The sequence below is a fragment of the Lampetra planeri genome, chromosome 21 (genome assembly GCF_965212315.1).
Source record: "Lampetra planeri chromosome 21, kcLamPlan1.2.h2, whole genome shotgun sequence".
NCBI lineage: Eukaryota > Metazoa > Chordata > Hyperoartia > Petromyzontiformes > Petromyzontidae > Lampetra > Lampetra planeri.
The window spans coordinates 12,172,981-12,187,636 of record NC_136127.1 but is presented as its reverse complement, the minus strand read 5'-3'; positions in this window follow the sequence as shown (position 1 = coordinate 12,187,636).

Sequence of the window (14,656 nt, the reverse complement as noted above, 5' to 3'; positions counted from 1 at the left end):
CTTAGGTTAACCCAATAAGGACGACTTCATCCAGCAGTGGATTGACAAACGAGCTGTGAAGTATTATTCCTGTTTCGTACTGTTACAATTAGTATTTTTTGTTTCAATGTTCATGATTTTCACGGATATATTGCCACAAATTATTCACAATACCTCGCTGATGTCGTCAAGGAGCATGAACCATCACGCGACACTCCGGTGGTCATCCTCGAAGCAGCAGGAGCGGCGGCTTTTGGTTAACCATCGAACAAAGGCGGTGGTCACCGCTTTCAGATGCGCTTCTGGGGCCGTCTGGAACGCTCTTCCTTCCGATGTTAGGAAGCCACTGGAGCTGTGCACTTTCAAATCTAGATTTAAAACTATTTTCTTAAGAGCTGATTTTATGCGTTTGGGTTATTGTCCTCCCCCCGCGCCTCCGATTAACACGGTTGGCTACGTACGGTGCAAAAGAAGTTCAACGCACGTGACATCTGCAGACTTAACGTCGCGCGCCCATGCACCGCGCTAGCTGGGGCCTACGGCAGGCGGGATTGCTCGAAGTGTCACGAGCATTCGTCAATTTGTTGTTGGTGAGCTTTATTTCAATGATCAATTAAGCCACTGGGAACAAGGTTTGGTCATCACAGAAATAGGCGAGGAAGGTGGTGCGGGGGGGGTGGACATAAATTCCAAAACGAGATGATCTGGTCAAATTGCTAAATTACTCCGGCAGGTGTGGCGGATGACTGTGGCCCTGAATATTCCGCCGCGTTCAATGCGACAAGCGCCAAGCGCGGCGCACCCACAGCCTGTGGGAAAGCGCAAAGCCCGGGGGAGTCGGGTGGGGGTTGCTGGTTCGACTCACGCCCACGCCCGGAGACATCATTCGCTTTTGGCGCAACACGCAAACTATGCGTCCCTTCAAAATGGGGAACTGTACCGCCCGCCCGCCCGCACGCACGCACGCCAGCTCACCAGCTCACCAGCTCACTCGCTCGTTTCATCGTTTTGTATTTTTAGCCCGAGATGTGCCGCGGAGATATTGTGTCATTCAATTGCGCAACCCAGGCGACGAGTGGGGGCTATGTCTGTGTGCGTGTGTGTCTGTGTGTGCCTGAGTGTCTGTGTGCGTGTGTGTGTGTGTATCTGTGTGTGTGTGCTTGCGTGTGTGTGTGTCTGTGTGCTCGTGTGCGTGTGTGTGTCTGTGTGTGTGTGTGCTTGTGTGCGTGTCTGTGTGTGTGTGTGCCTGTGTGCCTGTGTGCGTGTGTGTGCGTGAGTCACAAACGAACGACGGCGCAGGTGCGCGACGCGCCAGCTGTTCCGTGCGGTTTCTTCCCCCTGCCTACTTTTGGGCCACCTCCAACCCACGCTTTGGTGTGGCTCTGTACCCTCCCAAGGCATCGCGGCCACACCTGACGGCCTTTGTAATTGGCACGAATGAACACAGAAAACAATGCCACTTGCAGGACAGACGTGGGCGGTGGGGCCACCGCGCGTGCCCGTGAGTGGCGGGCGTCTTGCGTCGCTGAGAGGAATTCTCGCCACGGTCGCACTCGCTGCCCTGAGCTGCGATGTGGTTCGGGATTATTGCGTGGCGTGTGTCTGCGCCTCGCCATCGCCTCTGTGGAGGAGGCTCGTGAAGGACGCTACTGGTCAGTCGGAGGCAGTCGCCCTCACAACCACGAGCAGAGCGCCGGGTGGCTAAAACACAGCAAGTTGGCACAATAGGGGGCACAGCTGGTGCATCTGCCAGTCTTCTCAGTCGGTCAACCCATGGCACCTGGGTCGGTCCCGTGACCTCCTGTCAGCGAGCCTTCGACACTTCACGTGGCCTCAAAGTGCACCTGGCCTGGCACAGGTGCTGTGGTGACTTCACCGCCACTTAGTGGCGAATGACGCGTGTTGTTGATGGGGAGCGGTAGTGTCGTGGTTAGCGCGCTGCGCTACGAATCAAGCGACCCTAATTCTCTTCCCGCTCACGGCCAACATCAGTGACGATTATCTGAACCGGTCCTGGGCCTCCCTCAGGTCGACTCAGCCTCAAATGAGTACACGGTGTGGTGTGTAAACATCGCCACTAGGGAGACAAAGGCGGCCGGGCGTGGTGCTAGCCACCCACACCCTCGTGTGCCGTGCCGGCCTTAATAGGTGCTCACTAACAGCACTTGCCCCAACAGTTTGTTGAGGATATACGAGGGAGGGTCTTTGTCTTTGTAATGTAAACACGGTTTTCTCTATACTACAGAGATCGCATCTAGCGTGTCCTTTGTGGAATTCACATTCTTGGTTCAGGGCTGCTCATGGATGACAATGATGACGATGGTGCTGGTGATGGATTACCTCTACGATCTATGACTAATAAATCGTTCGTTTGTTTAAAATTCGTTATTAAACTCTCTATCATTGTTTCATCATACCTCCGCGCCAGCGGTGATGTGGTCGAGATATCTATATATATATTTGATGTAAATGTCAGCACGGGCTCTGCTATACGATTGCCATCACAGGGTTGCATGTTCTTTGTGGCATCGTCGCGGAGTGACGTCACAAAAGGTGTCACGAGGGGTCACGAGGGGTCACTTCCGTAACACCGCGTGCGCTGTTGGTAACAGCGCACGCGAGCGACGTCTGCTCCCCCTCCCATCGCAGACCTCTGCTGTCTTTAGACGCGAGTTATACGCATTCACAATGATGATCCGTTACCAAAAAAAAACAACGCGCGTGGTGGGGTTTTTTGTTTTTCCACGCATTCAAATAAAGTTTGGCGTCAGGGGCGGAGGTGCTGTCCATCTTCTCGCCCATGTGCAGTTTTCGGGCTGCGTCATACCGCACAGCACAAGCAGGGCGTCCCGAAACACACGGGAGAGAGAGTTTATGCACTCGCAAACTCGGATCAATCGTCCCGTGCCATCTTCAAATATGTCAAGAAGTGTCCTATCCATATGGTGACCTTTCTTGACAGTATCAAAATATAACAATAGGTTTTACCCTTTCTGGCAATAAAACAGTTGCGTTAAGATGTTAAAACACCAAACAGAATACATTTTCAAGGAATCCTGTCTGCATTAACCACAAGTACGTGCGGTGAACATGCAAACAAAACACATGCCCTGATAATATACGACGACTTTCTTTATTGTCAGAGCACGTTTCATGTTTGCATGTTCACCACAAGTACGTGTGGGTAATGCTGACAGGATTCCTTGAAAGGGGATTCTGTTAGGTGTTTTTAAATCTTTACACTTGTTGTATTGCCACAAAGGCTAGAAGACCTATTGTTATAAGTCCTAGCCAGCGACACAACGCAACGATTCCAACTTCGCTGGCGACTTTCAACTTTAGCGACTTTCAACTTTCGGGGCCATTGCGTCGGTGTGTGTCGGTGGCCATCCGTTGCTGCGAGGTTGCACTTTCAACGATCTCGTTCTTCGTCGTCACGTTCGTTGCCCTCCGCACATGAATCTGGGCCCTGCCACTCGTCTATCAGAGCGGTCGCCGGCTCGCTCGCTCCACGCAACAGCAGCGGGCGGCGTCCGGAGCTTTGCCAAGGGCCCAAACAACCCACGCCACCGCCTAAAATTAACCCGCACGCCACATCCGCCCACAATGCGGATGCACGCGATGGTTCCCCTGAGGGGTGCGGCGGAGGGGGTCAGAGGTGGGGGGGGGTACAGTGAGAGGAGGAAGAGGCTTAGGGGAGAGGGGAGGGAGCGAGTCATCCCTGACTTGCCGAGACGCGATGTTTTTCTCCGTTCTCGCACGCTCGCTCTCCTGGCGGACCACCCAGCAGACCCCCCCACCCACCCCACCCCACCCACCACGGCCCTTAGCGGGAGGGGAGCTGGACGGAAGGGGGAGGGATTCACAACCACCCTCCCTCGCCCACTGCTGAAAGGTCAGGAATTAAACACAAAATTAAGGGACCACTTGAGCAACAGACCGTTCTGCGTCACAGACATTTGTGGGTTTTTTTGTAAGTGCATCAGCTTCTAACATTTTGGATCGGGGCTTCTAAAATTCGTAAAGTCGCAAGTATTTTTTGGGTTCAGATATTTAGATCGATGGTGAAGGCGTGGGTAGAATGCACGGAATGCCATCGGCGAGTGACGGAACACGCGCGCGGAACCTGGAGAGGCTCGCGGAGGACGCGGAGAAAGCGACCCGAGGAGGGGGACGGGGAGACGCCCGTCCTCGCCGCCTCCTCCCGGCCACACCTCGGGGCCCACAAGCTGCCACAAGCTGCCACGTCCCTCGCGCTCGCCCATCCGAGCACTCGCGCCAGGCTCAACGCTCGCGTAGATCCAGACGAGATCGGACGCGTCCTGGGTGATTTCGTCACAGAGGCAAAACAAAAAACCCGCTTTTGCCTGTACGTGTCAACAAAGAGCGCGGTACGGGCGTGCGTTTCAACAAACCCAGCGGGTGGGGTGGGGGGGCTTGTCGAGTTAAACTATTGCAGAGGTGGCTCCGTGACTCCGCATCAATACTCGAGCGCATTCCTACAGCGCTGATGCAGAACCAAGAACGCAATGCGAGCCCCCCAACCTCAGCCCCCCCCCCATCCTTAATTAGGCGACCCCCCGGTAGAGGTCAAACCCCCCTCCTCCACCCCCGCCGCCTAAAGAGGCGCTCACGTATTATTTGGTTATTTCGGTAAAGTCGCGTCGAGGCGCTAACGGTTCGGCAGGGGGCGGCGCGAAGCGGGGGGAGGTCTCTGATGCATGAGTGAGACTCCGTGTGCGGCAATGTCTGCTGCGTTACGCAACTCCGATCAGTGCAACGTCGACACACACGAGTCCTGCCGGAGAAGATGCGCACGAGGACAGGGGAGCTAAACGCCCAACATCGAGCGAGGGAAACGCGTGTGTGATTGTAAGTGGGTACACAGAGGCCATCAGCGCGCAAAGATCAGCAGGCCAGCCAGATTGATCGAGGCTGCGATAGCAGCCCTTGCATGCCAGGTTCGATCTAGCAGAAGGAAGGAAGTGATTGTGAGGTGGGACTGCACGAACGGCATTGGCCGTGAGTGACGACCCCTTGTCCTTGATCAATGCGAGTCGTTCGAGAAAAGTGCGCAGCGAAAATTTTGCTCGCAAGGACTGTGACTATTGCTCACATATTTGGATCTTCAATCTGATAAGGGAACTGTCACCAGCCCCTCACACTCCCCCCCCATCAGCAACCCCTCACACCCCCCCCTCCCCACCGGAATGCGCCCGAACTCGTCAGACCACGGAAGCTAATCCGGCTGGAGCCTGGCCAGTGCTTGAGATCGTGACTGGAGACTGCTGTTGCTGCTGCTGCTGTTGCTGCTGCTGTTGCTGCTGCTGCTGCTGTTGCTGCTGCTGTTGCTGCTGCTGTTGCTGCTGCTGTTGCTGCGAGACTACTCCTAGGGCAACTGGTGGAGTAGTGTACATTGTTGTACTGTACCGTGGACACCCACGTCTATGCTCCCCCGCCTTAAGCAACCCGCACTGACCGGCGTGGCGTAACTTGCGGTCGAAATAACGCCCGCGACCCTGCACGGCGCGGGGAGGGCACTCATCCAGCAGTGGATAGATGCAAGGGCTGCGAGAGGAGACAATGTGGAACTTGTGACCGATGTCTTGTTTGAAAAAGAACGGAATGTCACTCGCCTTTTTAAAGAGATGTCAAAAGGCCAGCTGGTGGAAACACCGACTCCTTATTTTCTACCAAAATAAAAGCGTTACGATACTGCAGCGGTATTATATGAGGCGTAGTGTGTGGCTGCGTATGCTAATTAATACTATTAGTGGTAAATCGCAGCCCTTTGTCAATTCGCTTGCTGGATGAAGGCCTCCACTCGCCGTGTCGGCTTGGAAGGTTGATTTAACCATACTTCACCACGCTGGTCAGTACACTCTCATTGGTTAAAAGCATTGAAGCCTCGATCCATTTTTTTTTCTCTCCAAAGAATGACAACTTTATGAACGTTAAAAAAGACAGTGCCTTTCATATCCACACCATCACTCGCCACTGATGTTGGCCGGGGAAGGGACTCTAACTTAGGTTGCCGGGTCCAGTGCCAGACCCATCCCCTGGGGCGCGAGTGCGCCCACTGTACTGGCTTCTGAACATTCAGTGCCGCGGTTTAAAAATAGCCGATTGTGTGGCAACCGTGTGACCACGGCACGCGCTCGAGTTATGGCCACAATTCACCATCGGTGGCGAGCGATACCTCGACCGGTTTCTGGGTATCGTCCTCTCACCAACCGGCAATTGACCAGCGTGGTGAAGTATGTTCCGGCAACGGCCGTCAGGGCAGGGCACCGACAAGGGGCTGTGGACGATATCGATGGGGCCTCTTGTGTCGAAACACAATGCCGACATTGCCCCTCTTTCCACAATGTATATTGTTGGCTATTCCTTTTTCCCACCGGTGGTGTGCACTGGGTGTTGTGCAGCTCAGAGGTCCAATTGTTCCCCTCGCTCTGTTGGAACGGCAACTTTTACAAGTCTAAAGTGGAGGTGGTTTCATCCCCCGAGGTGGCTTCTGGTGGCAACGAAGTGAAGACATGAGTTTTTTTTTGGGTTAGATTGCGTAAATGTATAAATGTGTCGTTAAACCCACCACCACCACCGACACAGCCAACTAGTAAGGTTTGTCACGTAAACAGAACGTGCCAATTCGTCACCAGTACAGCACACCGGTGTGTTGGAGAGCGAATCCACATAATTTACAATCTGAGTACGACGTTTCGCCAGTCATTACAATTAGCATCATCAGGCGGACAGACAGATTTGTTGAGAAATCCTCTTGTTTCGTTCCTTAATTAGAGGAATTGATGTGACGACGTCACGTGTGAGCCCTTCATTCACCTCGCCGGTGGACATCCTTCCTGCTGACGACAGAAGGTCCACGTGCCATGAAGAAGCGCCATTGCCCGAAACATCGCCCAGTGTACGTTGTTGTTTCTCTTCTTCCTTTTAATGCCACGGTGTTATCGACGAACGTGTTGAGTTGTTTTTTTTTGTTGCTGCTGAGAATTTCCAGCGCTTCGATCGCTGTCGCTGCTTCGCGCTCGACATCAGCAGGGAGAGGCGGTGGCCTTCGCGCGCGAAACTCCCAAATCGGTCTGTCGCAGACGTCGTTCGTGGTGCCCACTCCGTGGACGGCAGGAATCCGAGCAAATGCACATATTGTTAATCTAAATTGTCTTATGGTTGTTGTTGTTGGCTTGCACCACATTGTGATTTTTGCACGCAGCGTTTTAATACTTTTTTTGGGGATACTTGCTGGTTTATTCCAGGATGTTTCTGTTGAGCGTCGTCGCTTTTGGATGTTCTGTGTTCAATATTTAGTTTGTTGCGGTTGCACCCGACATAAGAGCCGCATCGCTCACAGGACTATACCTAATAAATGAAACTTGAAACTTGAAACAAACATGCACGTTGGGCCTCGCCTCTGCCTGCGTGTGCGCGCAAGCGGTCGTGTAATGGCTAGCGCGCACAGTTGAGGCAAGTTCTGTTAGCGAGTAGCATCTCGTAGCACGAATATCTGAACCGGTCCTTGGGCCTCCTCTAGGTCGACTCAGTCTCAAATGAGTACCTGGTGAGGTGTGTAAACAACACCTCGGGAGACAAAGGCCGTTGGACGTGGCGCTGGCCACCCACACCCTCACGGGCCGTGCCGGTCTACATAGGTGCTACTCGCTAACAGCACTTGCCCCAACAGTCTGTTAAGGCTACACGGGGGATCTTTGTCTTGTGTGGCGCGTGTCCGTGTGGCAGGGGTAGCTCTGGCAGCTCAGCATGTATGATGAGTGTGTGTGTGTGTTGAACTTCTTTCGCGACGTACGTAACCAACCGTGCTCAGGCGCGGGACGCCCCTGCTGCGCTGCGTTGATGACGTTCATTAAAAAAACCGATGGCTGTGGGCGGACGCAAATCACCGTGCGTGGCCACGAGAGCTGAGCGACTGCCCATCCGAGGGCAAAGCACGCGGACCGTGTCATCCGGCGATTTGACGGAATTCACAAATCGGCCGGGCGGATCATTGTTTTCGTCACGAAATGTGCTCACAAAATTAACATTGGGTCCCGTGCGTGCGACGAGGCAGTTATACCGACAATAAAAAATAATACATGTTAGCATCAGTGACAACGCAAATACATACGAATAAACACGCAAACATCGCCCATTTCCGTGTCAGTATTCTCCTGGGGTGAGTGGTGGGGGGGGGAATATATACGGTGGGATGAATTACGAGGGGGTGGGGGTAGCCATGGAAGATCCGAAATGAATGTCAACACGACCCGGCGCGCAACAGAACAACTTCCAAGTGAGACAATTGCCCCGAGACACATCTCATATATCGACGCGTGCGTCCGTGCGATCGTTAGCCCTGCGCGCCGACAATCCCCGCGATCGCCGCGGTCACTACGGTCACTGTGGGTGCCTCACATGGGGCGACCCGGGCTCTTCCCCCCGAACGAGCCAGCGGCTTCGTGACCGTGGCTCCGAGTAAGCCGCAACGCCTGATGAAGACCGCTTGTGTCGCGATGGAAACGTCGTGGGTTTTTTTTGCTTTTATTTTATTTTACTATTTCTATTTTTTATTGTAGTTTTTTTGCTTTTATTATTTTAGATTTATTATTTTTCTTTTGAATTTTAAAATGTTAATTGTATTATTTTTATTTTCTATCTACGTGACTTAAACCGAAAGAACCAAGAATACGCACGATGGCACTCCGGCCTGACAATCCGGCCTGGCACGGCGGCCTGGCACGGTGCCACCACCACCGGCAGTTCGCCGCGCCCCGAGGTGGGACGGGCGACGTGGAGCGAGAGCCTTTATCTGTCGAGCCCTCGGGGGCGCGAGCAACGCGCGACACCGAGCATCGATTCACTACCGGTGCCAGGCTGCGTGCACGGGGGGGGGGGGAGGGGGGGAAACGTCACAGCAGCTCCGGACGACAGCTGTACCATCACTAAATTGTCCTTCTCAATAAATAATTAAAATGTATAATTTACAACCGCTTTGTCGATCCACTGCTGGATTAAAGTCAGAGGGGCTGTCGGTGATTTGGGATTGTTTGACGATACTGGAACGTGCCGGTCAGCGCGCGTTGGCCTGGGGGGAGCCCCTAAGACTGCTTCAGACGTTACTCGCCACTGGCGTTAGCCGTGAACGGGGCATGGAGTTCAGGTGGCTGTGAATATCGCCAATGTCGCCTTCATCACACAGCAACGTCGTGTATTAGTCAAGGACGGTCGCAATCGGTCCGAATACTTTTTTCAGGAGGCCCCTGAGTTGTGATGTTTGGCCAATTCTACGCCATGAGTGTTTGTTAGCTTGTGGTACGAAACCAGAATAGCAACATGAACCCCGTCGTCATACAAGCGAGCACTCCGAGGCTCTGCCGCCTGATGATGCCGGTCGTAATTACTGGCAAAACGTCGTACTCAGATTGTAAATGTTGTGGATTTTCTCTCCAACACACCTGTGTTGCTGTACTAGTAATGAATGCACATGTTTTGTTTCCGTGACAAACCTTACAAATTGGCTGTGTCGGGTGGTGGCAAGTTTAACGACACATTTATATTCACCCGCTATAATAAAAACAAGCTGTATTATGGAAGCGGAACACACCGGAAAGTCCGCACAAATTCGGCAAAAAATATTGTTTTGCTGCACTGACATCTTACAGCCACCGGAATAGCCCAGCGGGCTTGGAGTCTGCCGCGCTGTGGTGATCCACCAACCCTCCCCTGTCAACCGGACCACCGACACGTGCTCCTCGACAGGGCACGCTCCATGTTCACGGGGGGGGGGAGGAGGGGGGAGGGGGGTGGTAGCGGCAAAAAAACCGCGGTCTATTCAAAGTCTCCGCAGAAGTTTTAATCAGATCGCGATTGAGTTTTGCGGGTAACTGATATAAATGGATCTGCCCGTGACCTTGACCTCGCGGTAATGATTCACAGGTGCGTTGGGGGTGTGGGAGTGTTGGTTGGCGGGGAGTGAGGGGGTGGTGTTGGTGGTGGGAGGGGGGGATCGTTTCATCACCCCCCTCCCCTCCGCCCACCACCGTGTCGCTTGAAACCTCGAAAGCAAAGCAGCGCTGGCGGGCGGCGCGTCGCTCGGAATTCCACGCGACGTGGAATGTCCTGACAAGTTGCGACAACAACAACAGCAGCAGCAGCCCCGCACTCTCGCGTGGAGGCGGGAGGCAGACTTTGCTGCTTGGGGAGAGGGTGGTGGGGGTGGTGGGGGTGGAGGAATGCTTGCGAGTTTTTTCGAGCTCAGCTCCCAGGTGTCCGCTACGGTTGTACCTGCCACGTGTCGGTCGTAGGCACGGTGTCCGACGTTTCGCTCGGAACTGACTTTTTCGGTTCAATTTTAGTTCCCGAAGCAGATCCCTGAAATGTGTTCATTCAGTTCGTTCTCAATTTAGCTTCCGGTGATGTCCGACGTTTCGCTCCACGCGCACCTGCAGGAATGTAATTCATTTAAACCCAAACAACACAACGAATAGGTGTACAGCACAAACGTGGAAACCTTCGCAGTCGAGTTTCAAGCTGGGAGTTTGTAAATAATAATTATTAGAATTACTACTATTGCCGTGCCAAGTCATGATTGTGTTTGCTTAAACGAGTGGCGTCTTTCTGGCACAAAACTACCACCATAAGCGCCATCATCATTTATACTCTCATCAAATATATATGTACGTTGAACTTCTTTCGCATCGTACGTAGCCAACCGCGTTAATAGTATACGTCTACAGGATGAGAATATATACCATCTGTAGTTATTTAAAATATAAAATATAAAATCAAGCCGTGGCTGTGAGTTATTTGTGCGTCTGTGTGCAGCTCGAGTTGAGCTCTCCGTGACCAAGAGGAATCTCGCGTGGGAGGAGGAGGAGGACGAAGACGAGGGGGGGAGGCGATTTGTACGGAGTTTGCCGAATTGGACGAGGAGGAGGAGGGGGGTGGAGCAGTAGGGGCTCAGGGAGGCAGTGGGAACATGAAGTGGTGGTTGGGGGGGAAGGGGGGCGAGTGGAGGTTCAGCAGGGCGTGGGTATCACTGCACCACTGTGCCGCTGCTTGTTTACCAAGAGAAACGTGGCGTCCATTGGCACCATACGGCTCCAGCTGCCGTGCACACAGACAAAGCCCCCCCAATCCCCGTGTAGCCAGCAAACGAATGCAGCGGCGAGTTGATGTTTGCGAGCACATGATGGGAGTGGGCACGGCGCACGCGGGGTGTGGTGTGGCCAGCACCACGGACTACGGCCCGGCTGTCGTTGTCTCCGCATTGGCGATGTAGCACAGACTGCACCGGTTGCTCACTCATCTAAGGCGACCTAGGGGTGGTCCCAATGCTGTTTCATCATTTATAAATGTGTGCCACTGACGTTAACCTCGGGTGAGACTCAACCCCAAGTAGCTGGCTTCGTAGCGCAGTGCGCTCACCGCTACACTACTGCTGCTCACGATGAAGCAAAGACAAAGATCCCCCTATAGCCTTCATAGACTGTTGGGGCAAGTGCTGTTAGGGAGCACCTATGCAGGCCGGAACGGTACACGAGGGGGTGGGTGGCCATCACCACACCCAACCGCCTTTATCTCCCTAGTGGCGAAGTTTACACACCGCACCAGATACTCATGTGAGGCCGAGTCGACTTAGGGTAGACCCAAGACCGGTTAAAATAATTGTTGTTGGCCGCGAGCGGGAATCGAACCCGTGTCGCCAGGTTCGTAGCGCGGCGTAGCGCTAACCGCTGCACCACCGCTCCCCAGCCACACAAGCGGCACGCGCGGGGGCTCTGCGCTCGTGCGCTGGAGGGGGCCCTGCAAGCAACCGCGGCTGGGCGGTCGCTCCCTCGGGCCCCACTGTATGCGCGCTCGGCGCCAAGCCCCTCGACCCGGGCCCCCCCATTCGGAGACGCTGGAGGCTGCCTGCTGCCTGCTGCTGCTGCTGGCTGCTGCTGCTGCCTGCTGCCTGCTGGCTGCGGCTGCTGCTGCTGTTGCTGCTGCTACTGGCTGCTGGCTGCGGCTGCGGCTGCTGCTGCTGGTGGCTGCTGCTGCTGGCTGCTGCTGCTGCTGGTGGCTGTTGCTGCTGCTGCTGGCTGCTGGCTGTTGGCTGCGGCTGCTGCTGCTGGCTGCTGCTGCTGACTGCTGCTGATGCTGCTGCTGCCTGCTGCTGCTGAAGCTGCTGCTGCCTGCTGCCTGCTGGCTGCTGCGGCTGCTGCTGCTGGCGAAAGAGCGGAGTGCGGGAGGTGGCGGGATGGAATTTTCGGCTGTCAAGAAAAGCCACCCACTACACAGCCCATGGTTGTGCTCGAGTTGGCGTTATCGTGTGTGCGACTTTTGTCGTGTTTCCTTTCCGCGGCCGCTTTGTAAACCCCACTCGATACGTACTCATCACACTCGAGAAGTGAGTACATTGTTTTGGTGTTGGTGCTCTCGTTCCCATAGAGCAGGGCTGTTAGTCATCACGTGTGTGTATGTATGTTGAACTTCTTTCGCGCCGTATGTAGCCAACCGCGCTGAAACGGAGGTGTGGCGGAAGGACACCAAACTAAACACAAAAAGCAGTCCTAAAGAAATGAGTTTTCAATCGAGGTTTAAAAGTGTCATCGCTCCGGTGGCTTCCTACTTTTCACGAAGGAAAGCGCCGCGGGAGTGTCTCGGTAGAGGGCGATGTGGCTGCCATGTGGAATCCCGATCGAGCAGTTTGCGGTGTAGTTTTTAAAAAAATAAATGAATAAACATGGAAAGTGTGGACAATGACGCCGGCACACAATGGCCTCCTCGGTTTGGAAAGACGTCGCGGCATAGTGAACGTCCGGCTCTGGATGAGAAGGTGCGTGGCCAGTTAACTCAAAATGCGCCCGCCGTAATAATCAGGGCGGCCTGTCGGATTCGAACCGCGAAACCTCTGCAACGAGCGGCGAACGCGCTCCCTGCTGGGCGGGCCGCGTGACCGCTGAAGGCCTCCCCTAGTCGCTGACGGTCGTGGTGGGGGTTGCTTGACCATACTTCACCACGCTGCTCCGTGCAGGTTGGTGATGGAAGTTCCCAGGAGCGGTTCAAACATCACTCGGCACTGACGTCGACCGTGGCTGGGATCGAACTCTGCGGTTCGGAGTGCAGTGCGCTAACCACTGCGCAGTTGCTTGTGACAGCTGACTGGACAGGGTAACAACATTGCCTAGGCCACGAGCTATGTGACTGGACAGGGTAACAGCATTACCTAGGCCACGAGATATGTGACAGGAATCTGCGGGTGCCAGGAGGTCGGGGGTGTTTTTGTGTGTTTGTTATACATTATATCCTGCTGAACCTGCCCGCGACTATGTGGGCCAGCGGTGACTGGCAGGGCTCTCTATCAGTGGTAGCTCTGTGATATCCGCTTCCGTGGGCTGTTCTCTGATCAACGTTGGTGGGGGAGGGAGGGGAGGGGATTGTGCTGCTCTGCACGTTTAATTCGTCCCGTGACACGACGCCCCATAGCAAAACCGAGATAACAAAACATTTTTGGGGGGAAAATGTCAACATTTCACGATTAAACGATATCTCGCTTTCATGGCTGTCGGAGAGCGGGAGAAAGGGTGGGAGGAGGAGGAAGAGGAGGCGTGGGTGGGTGCCGCCCGCCACTCCTCGTGCACATCGCAGCGACAATGGGCGAGCGAAGCGCGCGAGGAATGAGGCCCCACGAAGAGCGAGGAGTGGCGGCGTTGCTCGCCACGGCGTTCTGGTCGAGGGCAAGAACGGCAACAAACATCGCGAACGGTCGCGCCTCGCCGCTAAAGGAAGCGCCCGAGACGCGAGACGGCGTTGCGGAGACTCCACAACGCCGTGCACTGTCGCTCTGTAGAGCGTTGCATGCGGGGAGAAACTGTGTGCCGTTCTACCGATGATGAGCAGATGGGTTTTCGGCGTGGTGCCGAGTACGTGTGTACTCTGTGTTGAACAGTTGTGCGTTTATAGGAAGAAAAAAGAAACAACCCAAAGGGTTAAAGGCGCAGCCCTGCAATTGCTCGCTCACTCTACTACCGGCGGAAGCGGCCTCCGCTAGAGGGGGCTCCAGCGAGCCCCTCCCTCTCTGGGGGGTAGTTCGGCCTTGTCTTGCACATGTTGGGAGAGGTGGGGAAGACCCACACTTTACCCCACCACGCGCGTGACCTGCCCATCGACTAATGTCCGCGAACCCATTTACACTGCCGGGTGGATAGAGGCGGCGGGAGGGGGGAGGTGGGATTTAAGAAACTTGGGAAATGTATGTATGTTGAACTTCTTTTGCAACCTCTATAGCCGACCGTGCTCAACGCAGGTGCGACCGTGTGGTTTGTGTCTGACGTTTTGCGCCAAGTGCCGGGAACTGTTTGAGGAATGGCATCTTCAAATTATTATTCTTATTATTGTTGTTGTCACGATTGTTTACCCAGGGGAGGCTCACGGAGTCTCGTGACTTTCTTTCCAGGAGGGTCCTGCCAAGGTTACGCAGAAGGGGGTGGGGCAGAGGGGGGGAAGGATGGTTTCTGTGTAAATTCCGATTGAGAGTAATTCGCAGAGTAATTTTGAAAAAAAAATCGGAGACGTTTCGCAGCACATAGAGCGAAGACGACGTCGGTCGTCGCAGCGAGCGACACGCGGCACCAGACGCGCAAAACGACATGGGGGAAGCTGCAGCGCGCAACTGACAATCCTA